Here is a 17,249-nt window from a genome sequence, read left to right on the forward strand (position 1 = left end):
ATCGTCTCAGTTGTGCGACTGGATTCGTGATTTCCTGTCAGGAAGGTCGCAAATCGTCGAGTAAAACTGAAGTGATATCGGGTGTTCCCCAGGGAAGCGTCCTGGGACCTCTGCTGTTCCTGATCTATATAAATGACCTGGGTGACAATCTGAGCAGTTCTCTTAGGTTGTTCGCAGATGATGCTGTAATTTACCGACTAATAAGGTCATCCGTAGACCACTGTCAGTTGCAAAGCGATTTAGAAAAGATTGCTGTATGGTGTGGCAGGTGGCAGTTGATGCTAAATAACGAAAAGTGTGAGGTGATCCACACGAGTTCGAAAAGAAATCCGTTGGAATTCGATTACTCGATAAATAGTACAATTCTCGAGGCTGTCAATTCAACTAAGTACCTGGGTGTTAAAATTACGAACAACTTCAGTTGGAAAAACCACATAGATAATATTGTGGGGAAAGCGAGCCAAAGGTTGCGTTTCATTGGCAGGACACTTAGAAGATGCAACAAGTCCACTAAAGAGACAGCTTACACTACACTCGTTCGTCCTCTGGTAGAATATTGCTGCGCGGTGAGGGATCCTTACCAGGTGGGATTGACGGAAGACATCGAAAGGGTGCAAAAAAGGGCAGCTCGTTTTGTATTATCACGTAATAGGGGAGAGAGTGTGGTAGATATGATACGGCATTTGGAATGGAAGTCATTAAAGCAAAGACGTTTTTCGTCGCGGCGAGATCTATTTACGAAATTTCAGTCGCCAACTTTCTCTTCCGAATGCGAAAATATTTTGTTGAGCCCAACCTACATAGGTAGGAATGATCGTCAAAATAAAATAAGAGAAATCAGAGCTCGAACTGAAAGGTTTAGGTGTTCGTTTTTCCCGCGCGCTGTTCGGCAGTGGAATGGTAGAGAGATAGTATGATTGTAGTTCGATGAACCCTCTGCCAAGCACTTAAATGTGAATTGCAGAGTAGCCATGTAGATGTAGATATAGATTTATCTCTAAGTGGTCCCTATGGCATATGGGAGTGTGTAGCTGTGAGACGATGGTACGGTGGGGGACTGATGACCTTAGCTGTTTAGTCCCCCTTAAACATCCCAACAACCACCACCATCGATGGTACGGCTGTAGGATCCTCCTGCGTGAACGATTTGGGCAGAGGCGTGTGACGGAAAGCAACAGGTGCGGCAGCGACCTAGCGCTGTTAACCTCGTCGGCTGGCACCGGTCGTGACGGGAAGCCATTACGCTGCGTCACATACCGGCCGCTATGGCGGGGCGTTATTACGGCGACGCGTCGACCGTGGCGCCGGCTACGTGCCGCGGCGGTTGGCACGCCTGACTAAAGCGGGCAGGCAGCGCTGCGTGCGGGGAAGTCCCGCCCTGCCACCGCCACCAGTCTGGCCACGCACGTGGGGCGTCACACGTGTGACTGACGTGTGACAGCGAGCGGGCGCCCACCACCCGCGTGTGTGGCATGCCTGGAATACATCAGCACACCTGTCCTCTCCTCAGGCACACATATACACCTGCCGACAACGAGCTAACTGCGTAATTATCTGATTTATTGGTACTACATACTAAACACGGTGTTACAAAAAGGTACGGCCAAACTTTCAGGAAACATTCCTCACACACAAAGAAAGCAAATATGTTACGTGGACATGTGTCCAGAAACGCTTACTTTCCATGTTAGAGCTCATTTTATTACTTCTATTCAAATCACATTACTCATGGAATGGAAACACATAGCAACAGAACGTACCAGCGTGACTTCAAACACTTTGTTACAGGAAATGATCAAAATGCCCTCCGTTAGCGGAGGATACGTGCATCCACCCTCCGTCGCGTGGAATCCCTGATGCACTGATGCAGCCCTGGAGAATGGCGTATTGTATCACAGCCGTCCACAATACGAGCACGAAGAGTCTCTACATTTCGTACCGGGGTTGCGTAGACAAGAGCTTTCAAATGGCCCCATAAATGAAAGTCAATAGGGTTGAGGTTAGGAGAGCGTGGAGGCCACGGAATTGGTCCGCCTCTACCGATCCATCGGTCACCAAATCTGTTGTTGAGAAGAGTACGGACACTTCGACTGAAATGTGCAGGAGCCCCATCGTCCGTGAACCACATGTTGTGTCGTACTTGTAAAGGCACATGTTCTAGCAGCACAGGTAGAGTATCCCGTATGAAATCGTGATAACGTGCTCCATTGAGAGTAGGTGGAAGAACATGGGGCCCAATCGAGACATCACCAACAATGCCTGCCCAAACGTGCACAGAAAATCTGTGTCGATGACGTGATTGCACAATTGCGTGCGGATTCTCGTCAGCCCACACATGTTGATTGTGAAAATTTACAATTTGATCACGTCGGAATGAAGCCTCATCCGTAAAGAGAACATTTGCACTGAAATGAGGATTGACACATTGTCGGATGAACCATTCGCAGAATCAGCTGCTGATAGTGCCTGCACATGGTACGGAAACAACTGGTTCTCCCGTAGCACTCTCCATAGTGACGTGGTCAACGTTACCTTGTACAGCAGCAACTTCTCTGACGCTGACATTAGGGTTATCGTCAACTGCACGAAGAATTGCCTCGTCCATTGCAGGTGTCCTCGTCGTTCTAGGTCTTCCCCAGTCCGCGAGTCACAGGCTGGAATGTTCCGTCCTCCCTAAGACGCCGATCAATTGCTTCGAACGTCTTCCTGTCGGGACACCTTCGTTCTGGAAATCTGTCTCGATACAAACGTACCGCGCCACGGTATTGCCCCGTGCTAATCCGTACATCAAATGGGCATCTGGCAACTCCGCATTTGTAAACATTGCACTGACTGCAAAACCACGTTCGTGATGAACACTACCCTGTTGATGCTACGTACTGATGTGCTTGATGCTAGTACTGTAGAGCAATGAGTCGCATGTCAACACAAGCACCGAAGTCAACATTACCTTCCTTCAATTGGGCCAACTGGCGGTGAATCGAGGAAGTACAGTACATACTGACGGAACTAAAATGAGCTCTAACATGGAAATTAAGCGTTTCCGGCCACATGTCCACATAACATATTTTCTTTATTTGTGTGTGAGGAATGGAATGTTTCCTGAAAGTTTGGCTGTACCTTTTTGTAACACCCTGTAGAAAGCACTGTCTTACCATGGTGAAAATGTGCACGTTGCAGAACTGCCAAAGTACGAGGGTCACTCCAAAAGAAACGCTCACTATTTTTTGAAAAAATCCATCTTTTATTCTACGTCTTTGAAAGTTTTACAGTATGTAGATATATCCTTTAGGAACAGTATTTTCATTTCTCCACATAATTTCCATCCCTCTCAACTGCCTTACGCCATCTTGGAACCAGCGCCTGTATACCCACACGGTAAAATTCTGGATCAACCTGTTGGAGCCACTGATTGGCAGCATTCACAAGGGAGTCGTCATCTTCACACCTTGTTCCACGAAGAGAGTCTTTCAGTTTCCCAAAGAGGTGATAGTCACATGGAGTCAGGTCAGGAGCCGGCCGGAGTGGTCGAGCGGTTCTAGGCGCTACAGTCTGGAACCGCGGGACCGCTACGGTCGCTGGTTCGAATCCTGCCTCAGGCATGGATGTGTGTGATGTCCTTAGGTTAGTTAGGTTTCAGTAGTTCTAAGTTCTAGGGGACTGATGATCTCAGATGTTAAGTCCCATAGTGCTCAGAACCATTTGAAACGTTTTCAGGTCAGGACAGTAAGGCGGGTGTTTCAGTGTTGTCCATCCGAGTTTTGTGATTGCTTCCACGGTTTTTTTGACTGACATGTGGCCGTGCATAGTCGTGCAACAGCAGAACATCCTGCTTTTGCCGATGTGGTCGAACACGACTCAGTCGAGCTCGAAGTTTCTTCAGTGTCGTCACATATGCATCAGAATTTATGGTGGTTCCACTTGGCACGATGTCCACAAGCGAGAGTCCTTCGGAATCGCCCGCATCTCGTGGTCGTGCGGTAGCGTTCTCGCTTCCCGCGCCCGGGTTCCCGGGTTCGATTCCCGGCGGGGTCAGGGATTTTCTCTGCCTCGTGATGGCTGGGTGTTGTGTGCTGTCCTTAGGTTAGTTAGGTTTAATTAGTTCTAAGTTCTAGGCGACTGATGACCTCAGCAGTTGAGTCGCATAGTGCTCAGAGCCATTTGAACCATTTGAACCTTCGGAATCGAAAAACACCGTAGCCATAACTCTTCCAGCAGAAGGTGTGGTTTTGAATTTCTTTTTTTCTTGGGTGAATTTGCATGATGTCACTCCATTGATTGCGTCTTCGTCTCTGGTGAAAAATGATGGAGCCACGTTTCCTCACCTGTCACAGTTTTTCCAAGAAATTGATCTCCACCATTCTCGTACTGTTTCAAAAGTTCGCTGCACACCGTTTTTCTTGTTCCTTTGTGAGCCACTGTCAACATCCTGGGAACCCACCTGGCACAAACCTTTTTTAACGCCAACACTTCCAGTATTCTGCAAACACTTCCTCCCGCTATCCCAACGTAGCGTGACAATTCGTTCACTGTGATGCGTCTGCCAGCAGTCACCAATTCGTTAACACTCTGCACATTGTCTGGAGTGTGTGCAGTACGAGGCCTGCCGCTGCGAGGACAATCCTCAATATTGCCGTGCCCGCTTTTATCACGTAACCTGCTTGCCCACCGACTAACTGTACTGCGATCGACAGCAGCATCTCCATACACCTCTTTCAGCCTCTTGTGGATGTTTCCCACTGTCTCGTTTTCACAGCACAGGAATTCTATGACAGCACGTTGCTTCTGACGAAAGTCTAGTGTAGCAGCCATCTTGAAGACATGCTGTGACGGCGCCACTCACGGGAACAGGTTGAACTAAGTCTGAAACCAAGCGGGAAGGGTGTATCTACACACTGTGAAACTTTCACACATGCAGAATTAAAACTGTATTTTTACAAAAATAGTGTGCATTTCTTTTGGAGTGACCCTCGTACTGCTCTTGCATTGGGGACGAGAAAACCCTCCGGGAGAAAACCGACACCGGTATTTTACTTCTGAATAACTGGTTTTTTTCGGTGTTTCTTTGGTCTCACCTACAAGAGGCTCCTTTCAGTTTTTACCAGCAGCCGAGTAAAAAACAGACATACCACTTTGCAATGGCAGCAGTGCCAAAATGTTTGGTTTTTAAAACTTAATTTTTTTGGAAATTCGATTTCTGTCAAATTTTTTCATGACATTTCCACTGCTTTGAAATATTGGGTTAGTACAAAAAGTGAGAAAAGCGACAGGTGCTATTTTAATAACAACAGCGACAGAAACGAGCAATGAACATACGAAATAAGAATAGGTTCAGTATTGTTGACACAATACTGTACCTATTTCTGTATGGGGTGGCTTATTAGATGATACAGCATGTACGTACAGTTTGCCGGACTTTCCCTCACATGGTAGACACCGTAGTTTCTCAATGTCGTTCTCAGACATCGGTTGTGTTGCGGAATGGTAGTGCGTCGGCAGTCTGGGAGTGAGCATTGACACAGACGAGGAACGAGAGAAGTTCTGACGGCTAGTGACATGAATTAAAAATCATCTGTACAAAACAGTTTCTAATTAATAGAAAACTGTATTTCTACTAAAGGAGGAACTGATACTTAACTTCCTGAGCCTCTTATACGGAGTGGTCCATTGATCGTGACCGGGCCAAATATGGCACCAAATAAGCGTCAAACGAAAAAACTACAAAGAACGATACTCGTCTAGCTTGAAGGGGGGAAACCATATGGCGCTGTGGTTGGCCCGCTAGATGGTGCTGTCACAGGTCAAACGTGTATCAACTGCGCTTTTTTTTAAATAGGAACCCTCATTTTTTATTACATATTCGTGTAGTACGTAAAGAAATATGAATGTTTTAGTTGGACCACTGTTCTCGCTTTGTGACAGATGGCGCTCAAATAGTCACAAACACATAGCTCACAATTGTGGACGAACAGTTGGTAACAGGTAGGTATTTTAAATTAAAATACAGAACGTAGGTACGTTTGAACACTTTATTTCGGTTTTTCCAATGTCATACATGTACTTTTGTGAACTTATCATTTCTGAGAACGCTTGCTGTTACAGGGGATTACCCGTAAATACCACATTAATGCAATAAATGCTCAAAATGATGTCCGTCAACCTCAATGCATTTGGCAATACGTGTAGCGACATTCCTCTCAACAGCGAGTAGTTCGCCTTCATTAATGTTCGCACATGCATTGACAGTGCGCTGACGCATGTTGTCAGGCGTTGTCGGTGGATCACGATAGCAAATATCCGTCAACTTTCCCCACAGAAAGAAATCAGGGGACGTCAGATCCGGTGACCGTGCGGGCCACGGTATGGTGCTTCGACGACCAATCCACCTGTCATGAAATATGCTACTCAATACCGCTTCAACCGCACGTGAGCTATGTGCTGGACATTCATCATGTTAGAAGTACATCGCCGTTCTGTCATACAGTGAAACATCTTGTAGTAACATCGATAGAACATTACGTAGGAAATCAGCATACACTGCACCATTTAGATTGCCATCGATAAAATGGGGGCCAATTATCCTTCCTCCCACAATGCCGCACCATACATTAACCCGCCAAGGTCGCTGATGTTCCACTTGTCGCAGCCATCGTGGATTTTCCGTTGCCCGATAGTGCATATTATGCCGGTTTACGTTACCGCTGTTGGTGAATGACGCTTCGTCACTAAGTAGAACGCGTGCAAAAAATCTGTCATCGTCCCGTAATTTCTCTTATGCCCAGTGGCAGAACTGTACACGACGTTCAATGTCGTCGCCATGCAATTCCTGGTGCACAGAAATATGGTACGGGTGAAATCAATGTTGATGCAGCATTCCCAACACCGACGTTATTGAGATTCCCGATTCTCGCGCAATTTGTCTGCTACTGATGTGCGGATTAGCCACGACAGCAGCTAAAACACCTACTTGGGCATCATCATTTGTCGCAGGTCGTGGTTGACGTTTCACATGTGGCTGAACACTTCCTGTTTCCTTAAATAACGTAACTGCCCGGCGAACGGTCCGGACACTTGGGTGATGTCTTCCAGGATACCGAGCAGCATACACAGCACACGCCCGTTGGGCATTTTAATCACAATAGCCATACATCAACACGATATCGACCTTTTCCACAATTGGTAAACTGTCCATTTTAACACGGGTAATGTATCACGAAGCAAATACCGGCCGCACTGGCGGAATGTTACATCATGCCACGTACTTATACGTTTGTGATTATTACAACGGCATCTATCACAAAGCGAAAAAGGTGGTCCAACGAAAACATTCATATTTCTTTACGTACTACACGAATATGTAATTACAAATGGGGGTTGCTAGTTAAAAAAACGCAGTTGAAATCCGTTTGACCTATGGCAGCGCCATCTAGCGGGCCAACCATAGCGCCATCTGGCTTCCCCCTTCAAGCTAGACGAGTTTCGTTCTTTGTAGTTTTTTCGTTTGACTATTATTTCGTGGGATATTTGGCCCGGTCACTATCGATGGACCACGCTGTATATTTGTGGATTTCTTCACATGTTGCGGAAGTGATTCTGGATGAGTGGAGGTACAGTCCTGTGTTGGTTATCACGTTTCAGGTTCAGAGAAGTGGCGTGCCAGTTGCCGACAATTCCCTTGATTAGTTATTGCGAATTTTCCATCCTGTTTTGTGAAGCGTAAGTTTTCAGGTGTTTACCAGCGGACGTTGCTCGCGAAAGTCCACGTAGAATTCTCCCATGTTGTGCTTGCAGAAGTTTCCTTCTGCAGCATCCAGTTGCCCCTCGACGTACAGGGTGTATCAAAAAGAATGATCCGATTAAAAAAAATAGTTCAATCCATGAGATATGTGCGTGAACAACATACTGTTGGAAAGAGTAAACTCTCGAGTTTTACATGGTTCCCGCTAGGTAGCAGCAGTGTGCGCCCACTTCACTTCCACTAAAAATTTTGTTGGGACAACTTGTAATGTCTCTTGCAGCGGTCTCTCCGCGATGTTTTCGATATTTTCAGAAATTTTATAAATTATATAACTCAGTACATATCTCGAAATATCTCTTCTTATCTTACCGATTCCTAAACGTCAATATACGATGATTATCAATGCAAAGTAGTTTCAAGTCCTATTATTCCTTGGAGCGTGCATTTACTCCATGGAATAGCTCCTCTGCTGTCTACGTTTTCTCTTATGAAAAGAATGAAGGGGTGCTTGCCGATTAGCCGTGAAAGAACGAAGATGTATATCTCTGTATTGTTGAGCTAGTCGCCATCTTGATGAGATTCTGTATGAGAAGGAATTTAATACATGAACTAAACTAAAGTAAGTGTGTTCGCGTATTATTTAGCTGATTATTACTGACAGTGTCTGCTTACTACGCTGTGTTGCACGGGATCGGTGGGGAACGTCTGATTTACACTGGACGAACCTGCCGTTTTGTACGCTCAAGATATCCAGTTTATTACTTTCAATAAATGGGCAAACACGGTCTTACCAGCAGATCTCCGGTCTTCCCCATGTGATCACCGAAAGTTAATAATTATTACAAATGTTTCCAGGAGATCGACTGACAGCTTTCGTCGCACCGAGACTTCAAAATTGCTTCACTGCCTTACGGAATTTAAGTTGAGCTCAATTTAATCAGGATAGAACAGTATTGAACTGTGTGAATGTGATAAGCCTGCTTTGTGAATGAAAATTGCCTTAACATACGCATGTTTTTTACTATCCTGATCAGTGAAGCTAAATCAGGCCGGTGTGAGAGAGGTTTTAAATTTTTTGAATACCACAAAAAAATATTAAAATCTGATAGCGTTTTGTGTTCTACGTTCTGCGCAGTACGGGTCAGTAATGACTGTTTAGCGTTACTTTCGTACTACTAGCCACATTGTGGATCCTCCTACAGCACAGAGCTTTAGACGATGGCACGAACAGTTTCGTGCAACAGGTTGTTAGTGTAAAGGCAAATCGCCGGGCCGTCCCCGAGTGTCTGACACAGACGCCGAACGCATCCGCCACGGTTTCACAAGGAGTCCGCTGAAATCCGTTCGCCGTGCAGCTCGACAGCTCAACATCCCCCGGTGTCTGTCTAGCGTGTGTTGCGTCGACGTTTACACGTGAAACCGTGCAAAACACAGCTACTGCAAGCTCTTCATGAAGGTGACAAACAACAACGTGTGGAGTTCTGTAATTTCGTTCTTGGCAAGATGGAGAATGACACTTTTTTTTCCAAGCTTAGGGTTTCGTGACGAGGCAAGATTCCATTTAAATGGAAAGGTGAACCGTCATAGTGTTAGAATATAGTGTACGGAACAACCACATGAGGTTGTGCGATAAGAGAGGGACTCTCCGAAATTTAATGTGTTTTCTGCAGTTTCACGGGAAAAGCTGTGCGGTCCATTTTTCTTTGTCGATAACACTGTTACAACAATCACATATCGCGATATGCTTGAGAACTTTCCTTTCCCACAGTTGGAGACTGATTCGAACGACTTCATTTACCAACACAATCGGGCACCGCCACACTGGCATCTGGAAGTGCGGGAAATTTTAAATCAAAGGATTACTGAACGATGGATCAGTCGCACTGGACCAAATAATTCAGCCTTACATTACTGGCCTCCAAGGTCACCGGACCAGACTATATGTGATTGTTTCTTGTGGGGGTTTATAGAAGACTCTGTTTATGTGCCTCCGCTACCAACAGCAATGAATGAACTGCGACATCGCATTACAGCGGCTGTGGAAACTGTAACTCCAAGACATGCTGGCTGCAGTGTGGGAACAGTCTGAATACCGCATTGGCGTATGCCGTACATCTCAAGGGTGGCCTATTGAACATCTATGAAAAGTTAGTTTGAGAAATATAGACGTGCCAAATCGGATGATTCCTTTTGATGCAACCTACACTTTCCGTTGGTTTGCCTAAAGAGCTTTCTCCCTAGTTTTCTTGACTGCTTAAAACGATACTGGTTTTCTGGGGACTGTTTTACTGTTGTATTCCTGGAAGCCTTGTCTGCGTATTTCAAGTGCGTTTTCACATTCAGAGTCCCACCCTGGATGTCTAGTGTCCTTTTTGCGTGGTATCAGTTGTTTTGCTTTTTGTGTGCTCCTTCTATGGAATTCTTCCCATGTACTTGCTTGTTATCTTGCTCTTTTGTGATATTATGATGGATTCTACGATCTTTTTCGTGTCAAATTTCTCGCTTTTCTGATGGCTTCGCCTGTTTATTTCACTACTATGCGTAGTGTCTCGCAAGGTATGAGTGTCTGCCACGGAAGCTAGGATTTGACACAGAACTCGACGCCTGCTGCAGACGTAATACTTGCCAGCGGTCAGCCTTAAGCCCATTGTACACGGGACGTGTGAGCTTGCAAGATTACCCATGGTCCTTTATTGTATGATAGCAGAACAAACACGGGTAGCAGTTACTTCTGTAAAATATCTGGTAGTATGCATACGGAACGATTAGAAGTGGAATGATCATATAAAATTAATTGTTGGTAAGTCGGGTGCTAGGTTGAGATTCATTGGGAGAGTCCTTAGAAAATTTAGTCCATCAACAAAGGAGGTGGCTTACAAAGCATCTCGTTCGACCTATACTTGAGTATTGCTCATCGCCGGCCAGAGTGGCCGAGCGGTTCTAGGCGCTACAGTCTGGAACCGCGCGACAACTACGGTCGCAGGTTCGAATCCTGCCTCGGGCATCGATGTGTGACGTTCTTAGGTTACTTACGTTTAAGTAGTTCTAAGTTCTAAGGGACTGATGACCTCAGAAGTTAAGTCCCATAGTGCTCAGAGCTATATTGCCCATCAGTGGGGGATCCGTACCAGGTCGGGTTAACAGAGGATATAGAGAAGATCCAAAGAAGAGCGGCGCGTTTCGTCACAGGGTTATTTGGTAAGCGTGATAGTGTTAGGGAGATGTTTAGCAAACTCGAGTGGCAGACTCTGCAAGAGAGGCGCTCTGCTTGCTGTCCAGGTTTCGAGAGGGTGCGTTTCTGGATGAGGTATCGAATATATTGCTCCCCCCTACTTATACCTCCCGAGGAGATCACGAATGTAAAATTAGAGAGATTCGAGCGCTCACGGACGCTTTCCGGGAGTCGTTCTTCTGCGAACCATACGCGACTGGAACAGGAAAGGGGGGTAATGACAGTGGCACGTAAAGTGCCCTCCGCCACACGCCGCTGGGTGGCTTGCGGAGTATAGATGTAGATGTAGATGTAGATGCACCATTTCCGACGGCGCCTACCGTGTGGACGGGGCCGCTTGCACGAGATTCGCGCGTACGACGGCTAGAATGCGGAATAGGATGGGGTGTTATTCTGACGCGTATGTAGGTGCTTCGCGCATGCGCAGACGACCATCTGGGGAGGACAGCTGAGAAACTGCGTGAAGTTCTATGTGAACTGCGTACCTCTCTCCTGCCCACTTAAACGTAGTACAGCAGGTTGTTTGTCTCACAAAAATTAGCGCGTGAAATATCTGCAATTTTCAGTAAATATTATTTGAAGCTTTATTTCGGTTACACAGTTTATCAAAAGCTGTTGCTACTTTAAGCCATTCCTCTTCAGTTGTTGGAGTCTCTAAAAAAAAGTAGAATTGAAAGTTTGCACATTCTTTTGATTCGGTAATATAGGAAACAAGTACATTCAAACGGTTATCCCTCAAAGAGTTACGGATATTGCAGCATACATCTGTTATCGGTTTAGACAGACTCGAAACTGAAATACGATGCACGAAAGACAAGCTCTTGTAAGATTCGCCATTCGCCAGAAATCGCTATGTATCTGTTAACCTGGATAGGAATGAAGTATGACAATTTTCAGCTAATATAGTTGAACAAACACACAAAATTAAAGTCTTGCTTTCCGCTTGGCGAAATTGCTTCTCTCATAACTCTATCTCTCAGGCGAATATTGAGTTCAATGAAGGATGACAGCTTGTCGAAAGAAGTTGCACCCATTGTCGCAAAATTTGATCCTTTTCCTGGTCCCTTCTTTGTAGGCACAGCCGTACCGGCAGTTGTGTTTTTTGGCATGTCTTTCTTTCCGTTTTTCTTTATGACGAAAGCCGCAGCTACGGTAACAAGACCAAGGCGATATCTTCTTCCATCCTTCTAAGGAAATTCAAATGCTTCAAATGGCTGTGAGCACTATGGGACTTAACTTCCGAGGTCATCAGTCCCCTAGAACTTAGAACTACTTAAACCTAACTAACCTAAGGACATCACACACATCCATGCCCGAGGCAGGATTCGAACCTGCGACCGTAGCGATCGCGCGGTTCCAGACTGTAGCGCCTAGAAACGCTCGGCCACTATGAACGGCGTCTTCTAAGCCTTGTCTTTCGGAAGTATTTAAACGTCTTTTATAAAGATGACATTTACACATGTGAATGTCATACTTTCATATAAACCTCGCGAAAACAATTACATGCAACGATGTAGTGATCGTCTAAGTACAAATAAATGTGATGCCCTTTGAAGACGATATAAAATACCCGAAAACGAAATAACGCCGACGATTCTCGTCAGTGGCGGACACAGAAAAACCTCACTGACGTTGCGGTAAAGATATCTTGAGCTACCTTTACTTTTACTGTAATGAAAAATAAAGTAACATGCAACGTTTAAGAAAGTACACTCCTGGAAATTGAAATAAGAACACCGTGAATTCATTGTCCCAGGAAGGGGAAACTTTATTGACACATTCCTGGGGTCAGATACATCACATGATCACACTGACAGAACCACAGGCACATAGACACAGGCAACAGAGCATGCACAATGTCGGCACTAGTACAGTGTATATCCACCTTTCGCAGCAATGCAGGCTGCTATTCTCCCATGGAGACGATCGTAGAGATGCTGGATGTAGTCCTGTGGAACGGCTTGCCATGCCATTTCCACCTGGCGCCTCAGTTGGACCAGCGTTCGTGCTGGACGTGCAGACCGCGTGAGACGACGCTTCATCCAGTCCCAAACATGCTCAATGGGGGACAGATCCAGAGATCTTGCTGGCCAGGGTAGTTGACTTACACCTTCTAGAGCACGTTGGGTGGCACGGGATACATGCGGACGTGCATTGTCCTGTTGGAACAGCAAGTTCCCTTGCCGGTCTAGGAATGGTAGAACGATGGGTTCGATGACGGTTTGGATGTACCGTGCACTATTCAGTGTCCCCTCGACGATCACCAGTGGTGTACGGCCAGTGTAGGAGATCGCTCCCCACACCATGATGCCGGGTGTTGGCCCTGTGTGCCTCGGTCGTATGCAGTCCTGATTGTGGCGCTCACCTGCACGGCGCCAAACACGCATACGACCATCATTGGCACCAAGGCAGAAGCGACTCTCATCGCTGAAGACGACACGTCTCCATTCGTCCCTCCATTCACGCCTGTCGCGACACCACTGGAGGCGGGCTGCACGATGTTGGGGCGTGAGCGGAAGACGGCCTAACGGTGTGCGGGACCGTAGCCCAGCTTCATGGAGACGGTTGCGAATGGTCCTCGCCGATACCCCAGGAGCCACAGTGTCCCTAATTTGCTGCGAAGTGGCGGTGCGGTCCCCTACGGCACTGCGATGGATCCTACGGTCTTGGCGTGCATCCGTGCGTCGCTGCGGTCCGGTCCCAGGTCGACGGGCACGTGCATCTTCCGCCGACCACTGGCGACACCATCGATGTACTGTGGAGACCTCACGCCCCACGTGTTGAGCAACTCGGCGGTACGTCCACCCGGCCTCCCGCATGCCCATTATACGCCCTCGCTCAAAGTCCGTCAACTGCACATACGGTTCACGTCCACGCTGTCGCGGCATGCTACCAGTGTTAAAGACTGCGATGGAGCTCCGTATGCCACGGCAAACTGGCTGACACTGACGGCGGCGGTGCACAAATGCTGCGCAGCTAGCGCCATTCGACGGCCAACACCGCGGTTCTGGTGTGTCCGCTGTGCCGTGCGTGTGATCATTGCTTGTACAGCCCTCTCGCAGTGTCCGGAGCAAGTATGGTGGGTCTGACACACCGGTGTCAATGTGTTTCTTTTTCCATTTCCAGGAGTGTATTATTTAAACGGATTGCACACCAATAAGACAGTGCCACCTTGTGATATAAGGAAGTTACAAATGTGGTTCTCTTCCTTAAATGATGTATTCTATGCGCCTATACGTCCCGGCAAATCGGTTAATTACATCCTCAATAGGACAGTAAATGTCAGGGTGAGTGTTCAAGAAAGCTAAGCCATTAACTCGATCCTTCTTCACTGTCGACCTCTGCCATGTCTTTGTAAACCGCAGTGCTGAAAACTTCTTCCTACTGTAGCAATAGGTGCAGGGAGACAGACAAATATTTTGTACAGCGTGTGCATAGTGGGATAGTCAGATCTTGGGCAAACAGACATCGCTTCCATAACAGAATCACGATCATTAAGGGCGTTTATACTCGTTTGCTTCTGCTGAAGAATCTCCTCAATTAGTCTCTTTTTAATCACGAAACAATAGAATATTCGCCACTTTTCTCGAACAAATGCCATTCAGAATAACGTATCGAGGTCAATAGAATGGCCGCAACTTTTCTCTTAGGTATGTGTTTGCTATCTGTCTCACTATGTGATCAAAAGTATCCGGACACCCGGCTGAAAATGGCTTACAAGTACGTGGCACCGTCCATCGGTAATGCTGGAAGTCAGTATTGTGTTGGTCCACCCTTAGCCTTGATGACAGCTTCCACTGTCGCAGGTTACCTTCTATCAGGTGCTGGAATGTTTCTTGGGGATTGGCAGCCCATTCTTCAAGGAGTGCTGCACTGAGGAGAGGTATCGATGTCGGTCGGTGAGACCTGGCACGAAGTCGGCGTTCCAAAACATCCCAAAGGTGTTCTATAGGATTGAGGTGAGGACTCTGTGCAGCCCAGTCCATTACAGGAGTGTTATTGTCGCGTAACCACTCCGCCACAAGCGGTGCATTATGAACAGGTGCTCGATCGTGTTGAAAGATGCAATCGCCATCCCCGAATTGCTCTTCAACCGCGGGAAGCAAGAAGGTGCTTAAAACATCAATGTTGGCCTGTGCTGTGATAGTCACACGCAAAACAACAAGCGGTGCAAGTCCCCTCCGTGAAAAACACGACCACACCATAACATCACAGTCTCCAAATTTTACTGTTGACACTACACGCGCTGGCATATGACGTTCCCCGGAGATTCGCCATACCTACACCCAGCCATCGGATCGCCACATTGTGTACCGTGATCCGTTACTCCACTCAACGTTTTACCACTGTTGAATCGTCCAATGTTTACGCTTCTTACAACAAGCGAGGCGTCGTTTGGCATTTACCGGCGTGATGTGTGGCTTATGAGCAGCCGCTCGCCCAAGAAATCTTTCTCACATCCCGCCTCACTGTCATAACATTGGTTAAAAACAGTCTTGCTTGCAGTTTTAGTTTATTTTTCAACGACGCCTTTCGCCTTATTTAGGTATTTTCAGGTTATCTTCATAGAAAACAGAGAATAGATCTATTTCAGAATCACGATCGCGTTGTGCAGAGTTGGATAACCTGTAAACTGATCAAATATTGAAAGAGCAAATACCTTAATTTGGTATTTCCTAGAAGAATCCTTTAGTCAGTGTAGCCAAAGGGCATCAACGAATATATCAGGCCAATATCGCCTTCGTTCAATTCAGTAAAAACTAGAAATATAAAATAGTAAAATCATTACCTTTTCTAGATGGACGCAAGAGGCCCCAAGATGTGAATAACGTGTTCCCGCTCACAGGAGCGAGTAACTCCAACTCTGCACAACGCGATCGCGATTCTTAAATAGATGTATTTGTTCTCTGTTTATAACCTGAAGATGCCTAAATTCGGCGAAACGCGTCGTTGAAAAATAAAAACCTAAAATTGCAACCAAGATTGTTTATAACCAATACTGTTAAGCACTGGTTTGCTATGTGCCACATATGGATTGGAAGAATATCCACTGTGATAGTACTTGCAGTGGACCCTGATGCAGTTTGGAATTCCTGTGTGATGGTCTGGATAGATGTCTGCCTATTACACATTACGACCCTCTTCAACAGTCGCCAGTCTCTTGTCAGCCAACACACGAGGTCGGCCTGTACGCTTTTGTGCTGTACGTGTCCCTTCACGTTTCCACTTCACTATCACGTCGGAAACGGTAGACCTAGGGATGTTTAGGAGTGTGTGAATCTCGCGTACAGACGTATGACACAAGTGACGCCCAATCATCTGACCAGATTCGAAGTCCGTGAGTTCCGCGGAGCGCCCCATTCTGCTGACTCACGATGTCTAATGGCTACTTAGGTCGCTGATATGGAGCACCTGTCAGTAGGTGGCAGCACAATGCATCTAATATGAAAAACGTATGTTTTTGGCGGTGTCCGGATACTTTTGATCATATAGTGTATGCCAGCCGGAGTGGCCGTGCGGTTCTAGGCGCTTCAGTCTGGAACCGCGCGACCGCTACGGTCGCGGGATCGAATCCTGCCTCGGGCATGGATGTGTGTGATGTCCTCAGGTTAGTCAGGTTTAAGTAGTTCTAAGTTCTAGGGGACTGATGAACTCAGCTGTCCCATAGTGCTCAGAGCCTTTTGAACATAGTGTATATGCCGGACAGAAACGTATAAAATACGATGACACGGACGCGTGTGCTACATAAGAAAGTACAACTACTCGATTCAGTCGAGTCGACTGAATGAAAGAAACAAATGAACAGCGTGCGGGCTGACTGGAAAGGGGGGGGGGGGCAGGTAGCAAAGCGGGTGGACCCGAAAGTGGGGAGGGAGGGGGGCGTGACGCCCCCCCCCCCTCCCCCCAATGTATCCGCCACTGATTCACGTTCTGGAAGTTGTCAACAAACACGTAGATGAGACGACGTGACAGAGAAGTGCCGTATAGCCGCCTTTTTGTGGTTGGACGTTCTACCGCATGGAGCGGTGCAACAGACAGCGACGTTCTTGCGAGAGTCGCACGTCTAGCGTAAAGCGGGCTTTATAACGTCGCGGCTGGAAACACAGCGGCGCTTCGCCCGCTCGAGACGAGTCGCAGCGATAACAGAAAACAAAAGCGTTTTGTGAGCGAGCGAGCCGCCACTGAAAGCACTGGGCCTGCCGAAGGAGGCGCCGTGTTCTGAAATAGTCTGGCGGCGAAGGGGCGGCCCCCCGGGGGTGGTTGCCGGGGGAGAGGGTG

Source organism: Schistocerca serialis, chromosome 11 (assembly GCF_023864345.2).
Source record: "Schistocerca serialis cubense isolate TAMUIC-IGC-003099 chromosome 11, iqSchSeri2.2, whole genome shotgun sequence".
NCBI lineage: Eukaryota > Metazoa > Arthropoda > Insecta > Orthoptera > Acrididae > Schistocerca > Schistocerca serialis.